Genomic DNA, 10,230 nt, shown 5'->3' on the forward strand with positions numbered 1-10,230 from the left:
GTGATTAGAATGGGGAAGGAAGATAGCAGAAAGATTGAGCCTGGCTCCAGTGTGGATCAAACTCAGCGTGTCTTGTCATGAGGTGCTCAGTAAAAGCAGTCCCTGGCTCTCTGAGGTGGAATGCACGGTTGAGAATTTGGGACTAGAATTGTTTTTTCCCACAAGGGGCCCTGTCTTTCCTTATTTTTCCTCCTCGCTTCTTTTTTTTTTTTTTCGTGTTCACTTCTGCAAAAGAGGACTAGAGAATAGAAACCAGATGCCACGTTGATCACATTTTCATTCTGTCCTGTCGTGCATGCCACCCCCACTTAGCTTACCTGCAGTCCAGAGTGATCACAGGGAAGAGTGCTGTGACAGGACCCGCCACCGGCTCTGCCTGCCTGGGTGTCCAAGTCCATCTGGCATGGGGTTTACCTCATTGTGGACTTGTGGAACTTTCGTGGGAATATCTGTGATGTGTCTCAGAGCTGGGGTTGAAAGACCCTGATAAAAAATAGTCCCCTGCAGTGGACTAGATATGGGAAAAATTTCTCACATGTCAACGGCTGATAAAGGAAGGCGTTTAAGTCCCACCTGGGGGCATTTTTGTCTGACTGGAGAGTGGGGTCTGTTTAAGCATCTGCACAGATTTCTTTCTTTTTTTTTTAAATTGGGGAATTGGGGGATGGGAATAGCACTGGGGAATTGGGGGAAGGGGAACAGACAAGTTGCTGTCGTTTTGTTCTTCAGTTTAGTTGTGGAGGATGTTGCTTCACTGGCCCAAGTTGGCACCATCATTGCGCTCTTCCCGCTGTTCGCCAGCTTCTGGACGGCCGCTCACGCTGGCTGCTGGCTACACACGGTAGCCCATGGCAACCCACTGCAGCAGGGGCTGCAGCCTTCGCCGTCGCTGGCAACTCAGGGCAGTCCAGCTCCAGGTTGAGCTATTGTTCAGCATCTTAGTTGTAGAGGGCAGTGTCACTGGCCCTCATATGTGGGATCCAAACCGGGGTCCTCTGGCGTCCCAAGCCAGTTCTTAACCAACACGCCACTGGGCCGGCCCTGCACAGATTTCAAAACGCAGGATGCATCTATCCATCCCCAAATAGCTGGCTGAATCGCATCGTTACAGGCAAGGTCAATGACAAAACTGGTCTCACGACTGAATTTCAACCCCAGTTAATGTACAGCCAGTCCATCAAATACGTGACTTTTTTTTCTCGCCCTTGACTATTTTATAACAGCAGTTATAGAGCTGCGTTGATTTCAGCTATTTCCTCAGCCCTCCTCATGGGTATGCTGCTTTATTCCATACTTGAGGGCAGAAGACGCTTTCCACCGGCTACAACAGAATAAGGGACCTCCCTCCCTGGGTCCTGTACCCTTCAATTTGTCTTCACAACTGCAAATGACTCTCAGCCTGTCTTCTTGACTTTGACAAACACTATTTTATTACTGGTAGCACAGATAAAACATGCGACAATAGAAGGGAAAGTATAGATACGCAAAGTAAATAAGGGGCCCGTGTAGGAGGAAGGTCATTCGTAGAGATCACTCAGCCCAAGGACATCTGACTGCTCTTATTCAGCCTATTCCTGCTAAATGTTTCCTTCAGTGGCTCAGAAATTGTCAAGGCCAAACTCTTTTCAGCCCGCTACCAGAAATATGTATTTCCTTTGCTTTTCAAATCATAGTGGACAAAACACTTCTTTCTTCTGCCTTCTACCTCTTGCCAGATATATTGTTTTTTGAGAACTAGAGCTCATTTATCTCCAAGGGAGAAAGAAAGTCATTCCATATTGACCTGTTAACAAATTATCACTTATAGTGAAAATACAGAGGGACTCTCTTACTCTGTTAATAAATGGGTTATTTGTCTGGGCTGAACCCTGGCTGATGGACAGCCAATGCTCCCAAGTTGGCTTAATTTTCTCCCATTGGTTTTTGTTTCCTTGTAGCAAAGAGAAATCTCCATTCTTTGTTTGTTTGCTTCTCCTTTTGAGCAATGGGCCTGTCTCCTCTGGGCCTGTTTGTTTTGTGAGCTGGTTGGATTAAGCCCCCACCATTTATTGAGTAGCCTATTGTGTTGGGTGCTGTGAGTTCCTCTAAAATCCTCCCAACTCAAAAATTGGAAGAAGTCACTAATCTGAATGCTAACTCCCTCCTACCCATTTTTATTCTGCTGTGGAAATGGGGGCATTAGATAGCCATGGACCAAGGGACAGTGCATGTCGTTCATGGAGCTTGAGTTCTGTAGTCAGCAGGACCTGACGTAGGGCAGCACAGTCCTGAACACCTTGCTTCTCTCTTCTGAGTCACACAGTCTTTGTTATAAATCCTGATGGGAACAACAGGACAGCCTGTTCTTTTTTATTCTCCATAACGAGACAAAGCCAGACAGACAGTGAAGAGCCTTGTCTAACTACATAATGATGGTACAAATTACTATGGCTGTAAGAAGGTATTTGGTGCCTGAGCATTTAGTTGGCACTTAAGTATTGTATTTGATGCAAAGTTGTTTAATTAAGGGGATAAAACCCCTTGGACACACACAAAGCTCTTGACCTGGTTGAACATATCTTACATCGTTTTGATTCTTTTTACTCAGGGTACATCTTGCTAGGAAGTGGTAAAAGAGAGGATAGCAGTCCAGTTAATAACATTATACTAATGTCAGCTTCCTGGTTTTGGCACTGTACTGTGGTGACGTAAGATGTCACCATTAGGGGCAGCAGGATAGAGAGTACAGGGGAATTCTCTGTACTATTTTTGCAGTTTCCTGTGGGTTTCTAATTATTTCAAAATAAAACGTTTAATGGGAGAGGGGTGGGGGGAGAATATGAATGAGGTGAGAGTTAGGAGAAATGAATACCCATCTTGGTTTTAGTCCCTGGCTGGACAAATAGTTACATTTTGTTGACCTCTTCCTTCCTTTTTGTAAGCAGTCAGATATAAAAGCTAGGGCTCATTTTTCTATAGAAGAGAAGAAAGAAGCAGAATGAGCCGAGAGAACCCCTGCCAACGTCAGATTAGAGGCCTACTTCCTGCCTCTGCCCACCCCCTTTATGGACGTCACCTTCTGCATCCACACTCACCTTGTCCCCCTCCCTTCCCATTCAAGGGGAGATGCCTCACCTGCTGCTACAAATGACCACTTCCACCTACACAAGACATCCATCCTTTCCCACGGTTCCAAAGGCACAGTCCTTCTCCATAATCTTCCTGTGTGAGTTCCTTCTCACCTGGGGTTTTAACAACCATCTGTATGGGAAGAGCTCCCAAATTTATATGTCTACCCAGACTTTTTTCCTGAGACCCCCCCCCACCTACATATTCACCCCCTGGCTGGGAATCTCTACCTAGATGTTTCACATTTCAGATTCCTTCCAACTTATCCTTTCTTCCTATATTCCCTTATATCTGAAAACGTTATTGCTGTCTACCGAATTGCCCGCAGCAGAAATGTAAGAGCCATTCTAGACCCGTGCTGCCCAGTATGGTAGCCACTAGCCACATGTTCTATTAAGCACCTCTGATGTGGCTGGGCCAAATTTAGATGTGCTGTAAGTATAAAACACACTCCAGACTTAGTTCAGAAGAAAGAATGCAAAATATTTCAGTAATATTTTATGCTGATTTCATGTTGAAATGATAATATTTTGGATATATTGGGTTAAATAAAACAAATTATTAAAAATAATTTACTTCTTAATGTGCTACTAGAATATTTAAAACTCAGCGTGTGGCTTGCCTTACATTTCTATTGGATAGTGCTGTTTTAGACTTATCCATCTTTTAGTCACTCCCAGTTGGCCAAAATGTCACAGTGATTCTCTAGAGTCCAGATGAGGGACATTAGGTAAGAGCACAGGTTGAGTCTGAATCCTGGCTCCACCATTTGTTGGTGCACATGAACCTGGTCATGTATGTAACCCCTATGAGCCTCAGCGTCTCATCTGTCATATGGGTATAAAAATAGTTCTTAGTCCTTGGGTTCTTGCAAGCATTAATTGAGATGATACGTGGAAAGCACTTCCAATGGAGATAAACGCATGTGCAAATGTCCAATGTCAAGAAAAAGAGCGTGGCCTCTCATTGTCATAGTTCAGGCCCTCATCCTTTCTAGCCAAGACTACCACAATAGTTTCTCCATCTGCAGTTCACCCTGCTCATACTACCAGCTGATTAAACATTTCCTAATGTGAATGTTAGCAACATTTTTAGCGATTCCCCATCACCTTTGGGAAAAAGTCCCAAGTCATTGGCAAGCTACACAAGGCCCTCCATGGCCTGCCCCGACCCAAATCCCCAATCCCATCTCCTGCCCATCCCCGATGGCCATAATGAACTAACCGGGCTCCCCAACTCCTGTTTGCACGTACCATTCTCTCTGTCTGTGATGCCCATGCCCTCTGCTTGTCCACAAGACTCATTTTATTTGTCACCTCATTTGGGAAGCTGCCCCTGGTCCCTCTTGTGCCCACCCCAGGCTGGGTTAGGAACCACTCCTCTGGGTTCCTCAGCCACTTGAGGTTTGGCTCCATCATCACACTGGTCTCACTTGTTTGGTCGACTTATCTGCCCTTCTGCCAGGACTAAGAGCCAGTTGAGGTCTGAGATGGGATCTCTGTGCTGAGCAGTTCCCGGCACAAAGTGGGGCCCACTAAATGTTGGTTGAGCAAATGCATAGGAGATGCTGAAAGAGATAAGGAGCACAAAAGCCCAGTGGGGTCAAACAGCAGAAAATCTGAGGATTAGCCCAAGAAGAAATTGCTGCTACCTGACCATGCAGAGTTAGGAGCGAGAAAAGAATCTGGGCAAGGAGCCAGTAATGGAGGATTTAGTATGAAAGACTATAAAAAAGAGAAGATTATGAAAAGAACAGAACCACATTTGGTACTGCTAGTGGTTTAGTGACTTCCTCTACAATGGTTCCAGGAAGAGGCAAGGCTCTGGGAAAGCACAAATCATATAAAGGATGGGGGAGGAGCCACCAATTTGAGGGTTATTTGTCATCGTACTAGATACATGGTGATACGAATAAATGTCAACCTGGTCACTGTGTGATGGGACTAATAATTTACTGGGGCTGGTGCCTAGGAATTTTTTTTACTGTGGTACAAATGCCAAGCATGGAAAAATTTGACAGGTTATAGATATGAGAAAGCAGATAGTAGATTTGAGAATAATGATGTGAAATGCCAGAATAATCACAAGAGGAATATCTGAATATGTAAGAGGGCTTAAAGGACTCCTGCTGTACTGCAAGTATGGATTACAAGAAAATTCACTTATAAAAACAGAAATTTCGATATGTAAAACCCACTTATCAAAACACATACAATCCCAGAATGCCGAATGGTGAAAAGATGTCTTTTGATCCACACGATATTAAAATTTACAAATAACACAAGGAAGGTAGAGAAAGTAGGAAGTAGGATATTTTGTGGCTCACAGGATACATGAATGAGAAAATATATACTTCCATGTACAAACCACACCTTTCACAAGAACACCTAAGGGCTTCATTCTAAGACCTCAGGCCTCATCCCACAGGTTATCCCGCTTCCTGATTTTCACTGATGAAATCTTGTGGGATGGGTGTTATGTGAGGGGAAAGATCAAATGATTCCTTGCAGTTATTCTTTTTTTTTTTTTTTAAGATTTTATTGTGGAATTGGGGGAGGGGAACAGTGTTGGGGAATCGAGGATGGGGAACAGACAAGTTTCTGTCCTTTTGTTCTTCAGTCTAGTTGTGGAGGAAGTCGCTTCACTGGCCCATGTTGGTATTATCATTGCGCTCTTCCAGGGTGAGGCAGTTGCTCACCGGCCATTGGACGGGTGCTCACGGTGGCTCACAGCAGCGCATGAAAGCGCACGTCAGCTGCTGGCCAGCCCCACTGCAGCCCAGCCCCAGGTCAAACTGTTGTTCACCATCTTAGCTGTAGAGGGCACAATGTCAGTGGCTCTAATGTGGGATCTGAACTGGGGCCCTGCTGTTCAGAGCTGGCATCCCAAGCCAACTCCTAACCAACACGCCACTCAGCCGGCCCATTGCCGTTATTCTTAACACTCTGAAACTTCCACAGAGAAGGTAAACATGTGAGATATACTAGAAAACTGTTGGGTGTCTGAATTTCAACCGAACTGGGCAATCTGTATGTTATCTAGCAACCCTCCTGAGTGAGGTACGCACTTTCTCATTCACGCTACCTGAGAGCCACCATACGCCTCAGTCACTGTTAGCTACTGGTGCATAAAGTAGCAATAGCTAATGACTATTGAATGCCCACTGTGGGGCAGGCACTATTTTTATTCCTGTTTTAAAGATGAGGAAGCTGAGGCTTGGAGGTAATTTGCTCAGGGTCACCCAGACAGCTAGTGGTGGAGCCAGGATTTGAATTCTGGCAGCCTGACTCCAAAAGCCCATGTGCTTGCCGACCACACTTGACATGGTGGCAGTACCAAGCAAGGGGTAGATCTACTGAGTCTCCCAGAAGAATAAAAGAGATCACAAGAACAGGGTATGACAGGGGCAGGCCCTGAGTAAGGCCTTGACGGAGCAGTTGAAGTCAGACCAGTTGCCTTTGTTTAAGTTAGAAAAGTGTGCCCCTAACTTTAGACAGATGCAGCCCCATACTAGAACTCACAGCTGGATCAGAAGAGCACCTGATGGACTTGAACCCCCACTGCAGTCTCAACCAGGAGCTCTTGTGCAGTGAACAACCTGCACAACTGTACATAGCAGCCTGAGTCAGATGGCAGAAGGAGAAGCAGTGCAGATGCAAAGGTGCAGATGGGGTGCTTAGGAAATAGTGAGAAACTATTTACTAAAACACAATGCATGGGATATGTGGTATTCTGAAGTCAATTTAGACAGACAGGGGTGGGGAGAGATTGCTGAAGGCCCAAAATGACAACAGGAGAGTCTCCAGTGGATCTGGAAGGCAGTGGATCTGAATGTGCAAATGGCTGTCATTAAGTGTTTGTCAGAAAGCTTCAACACACGGGAGTCTTTGCTCCTTCGAACAGGAGGAATAGGGTAGAAGAGAATGGGGCATGGTAGGTAAGGTACCAGCAGCCTATTTAAAAGATACAATAAAAGGAAACTCAACAGCCTGGAAAAGAGGACAATGAGCAGGGAACAGAAAACACAAAAGAGGGAAAGTGAGAGAGAAGATGCATTTCTTCCACTTTGCATTTCCCCAAGTATGGCCCTCAAAGGAGGGTCGACCCTTTCCTGCTTTATTTTCTTTTCCTGGAGGGTTATTAGACTGGCATATGAGGAAGGGGCCACAGGCCTGGCACCATGATTTCAGCAAGACGTTTGGTTGCATTCTTCATGATTCCTTAGAGAACAAAATGCAGAAGGACAGGCCTAATAATAAGTGCTTAATCTGGTGGGTTTAGAGTTGATACTCAAAGAATGTTGATTAGTAGGTTAAGACCCCAGAGGGAGTCTTAGGTAAGAAACTGAGTTCCATTTCCGAGGTAACCAGTTTGCTTAAGACCACACAGCTGGTGCAGGAGTCAGAGTTCAAACCCAGCTCTGCCTGACTCCAAAGCCCGTGTTCCATTTATTAGGGAATAAAGACCAAAAAGGCATTAAGTTTGCTTATGAAAAAAAGAGTTGAAAGAGAATTTGTATTCTCTTGTATTTGAATTTGTATTCCTAACCAGAGGGTAGGAATACAAATCTATGTGACGGATGCAAGAAATTGCCAACGGGGGAGGACAAAAACAAGATAAAAGTAAAATAAAGATGAAAGGTGAGCTTCATGTCTTGCTTCCCGAAAATCCCCTGCAGAAGTGAAGAGGCCTGGCTTGACCCCTCTTCATGCTGGGAAACACTTAGGGTTTTGTCATAGCTGTTGTTTAAACTCCCTAACAGCCAACAGTGTGACACATTATTTAAAATCTACTGTACAGATGAAGTAATTAAATAGCCCTATTCTACTCAGCCCGGCTCAGACCATATCTTGAACACTGGGTTCATTTCTAGGTAACACATTTTGACAAGAACATTGAAACACTGTAATGTGACCTGAGGAAAATGACCAGGAGAGCAAGGAGCTGAACTCTGTTACACAGAGGGTGGTGGGGGACCCCGGGGATATTTAAACTTAGAAATATTCTTATTTGGGGACTTGTGAGCATTGTCTTCATATAGTCAATGTTTTTATTTCTTGGGGCAGAATTCAGACTGAAAATTATAGTGAGACATTTTGGTTTAATATAACAACTCGCCAAGCTGTTCGTCCACTCCGCCCAGCTGCACCTCTCCCTGTGCCCATGCTCTGTCATCCCAATAAATTAGGGAAACATGGGGCCAACTTTTGGGGTCACTTCCAGCTTTGAGAACCTAAGAGTTAGGACCCTACTTGATCAAACTGGCAATTAAAAAAGAGGGGACTACTCTAAACAAGGCAACTACAGGTGTTCCTCAGTTTAAGCAAACTCAAATTAAGAACTAAATTTCTCCCCCCCAAAATGAAACTATTATAATTATTCATTCAATGAAAGTCATTCGCAATATCATTCCTCTTATTGGCAGCTTTTTAGTAGCTTTATGGGGTGACTTGATATATAAAAATGTAATTACGTACTTTTCAGGATAGACATACTGAACGAAGCAATGTTATACGGGTTATGTCCACTTTCTCAAACTTTGTGACCAGCGAACTGAAAAATGACTCTAATTCCAATAATAAATGGAGGCTTGGGAATAGGAGTAAAAGTGACAAGAAGAGTAACTAGTTGCGGTCATGCAGTCATCTACTCTACCTTTTGTGCTTTGTCCAAATAGGAATTAAGGTAGAGACAGCGAGGGAAAGGAATGAGGACGCTGAGCATATTGGTAACGTTTGCGAGTGGTATCACAGTCCAGGTGACAACAGAGCAAGGCCATGGGGGCTTTCAAATATATGATAAATGAGCCACACTTTCTGAGCCCAAATCAATAGAAACAAACATGAAGTGAGGAGACAGGAGAAGGAAAAGAGACCAGAAACCCTGGTGATACATTTGAGGGGAAATCATGATGTGAATAGAAAATAGAAAGTGATAAAAAACAAAAAAAAACCAAAAAAACGAAGCCTGCAGATTTGTAAAATGTCTGTCTCTTTCTCCCACTTCCACTCATATCCGCCACCACCCCTCCAGCCCTTCTTATAGGGCTCATTCAATCATTTCGGATTCTGGGTGGGTATTTTTAATGTTTCATTCATGTTGGGGTTTTGACAACAGGATTCATGGTGTCCTTGGAGACAGTTGTTACTGCTTTAGGAAACAATAAAGATAAAACGAGGAAATGGCAACTGATCCATCAGCCTCGCAGCCGAGTGGGACGAGAAGAAACATCTCCAGCGGAATTGGTGGGCTCTCTCTGTTTCATTTTTGTTGTGGTTTTGGATTGATGTTTTCTTATGGTGTCACTTAAATAAGAAAAGTGTAGGAGACTTAAAAACAAAAGCATTTTAGACACACTTTTTCTAACTAGGGTTCATGGTAAGTGAGTCATGTTTCGAGGAGAAAGGAACAGAACTTGAAAAACCAGAATATATTGTGGGGATAGTTGATGGTGGGAAAGGTGAGAAAACCATGACAGAGACAGAGGCAGAACACTGAATGGAGAGGGAAGGAAAAGAACAGAACAGTAGCTTGTAAGTTTATTAACTGAGATTGTTTCCATTTCTTCAATTGCCTCAGAGCACATGATTGCTTGGTCCAGGGTTATTGCAGTCTTTGCCTCTTTGACCAAGGAGTAATGGGCTTGGATTTTGTGGAAATGGGAGAATTGTTGCCATCAATTTCTTGGCTGAAGGACAGCCACCCAGGAAGGTTCAGAGGGCCCTAAGCTAGTTAGTAATTATCCTGAGCTAGTGCAGGCCTTTCACTATTTTTCTAAGATGGGCAGAGGCCTCATGGGGTAAGGAAAGCACAGCCTCCTCGAGGGGTAAGGAGCCAGCAGATGTGCATTCTCATCTCTAGCCTTAGTTTCCTGTCTATAAAAGATGAGTAGTAATAATAATGCATCTTGCAGAGGGTGACAGTTTGTGAAGCCCTTGACACATGATATACCATCTCAATAAATGGAACTTGGTCTTAGCTGGTTGTTTCTAGGCTTTGGCAAGGCTTGGTCTGGGTGCTTTCCCAATATGGCTGCCCTGGGGACTTCCTATTTAAAGAGGCCAAGGCAATGATCGAGCTCTGGACTGACGGCCATGTTCAGAAGCCACAGTAGTTTTCTGT

The 10,230-nt window shown here is 44.2% G+C and overlaps 1 protein-coding gene across 6 annotated transcripts in view; it reads left to right on the forward strand.

Moving 5' to 3' along the window:
- GRAP2 (GRB2 related adaptor protein 2) overlaps positions 1 to 10,230 on the forward strand; it is a 63,318-nt gene that overhangs the window by 22,547 nt on the left and 30,541 nt on the right. The window lies entirely within an intron of this gene.

The sequence above is a fragment of the Hipposideros armiger genome, unplaced genomic scaffold (genome assembly GCF_001890085.2).
Source record: "Hipposideros armiger isolate ML-2016 unplaced genomic scaffold, ASM189008v1 scaffold_321, whole genome shotgun sequence".
In the NCBI taxonomy this organism is placed as follows: domain Eukaryota; kingdom Metazoa; phylum Chordata; class Mammalia; order Chiroptera; family Hipposideridae; genus Hipposideros; species Hipposideros armiger.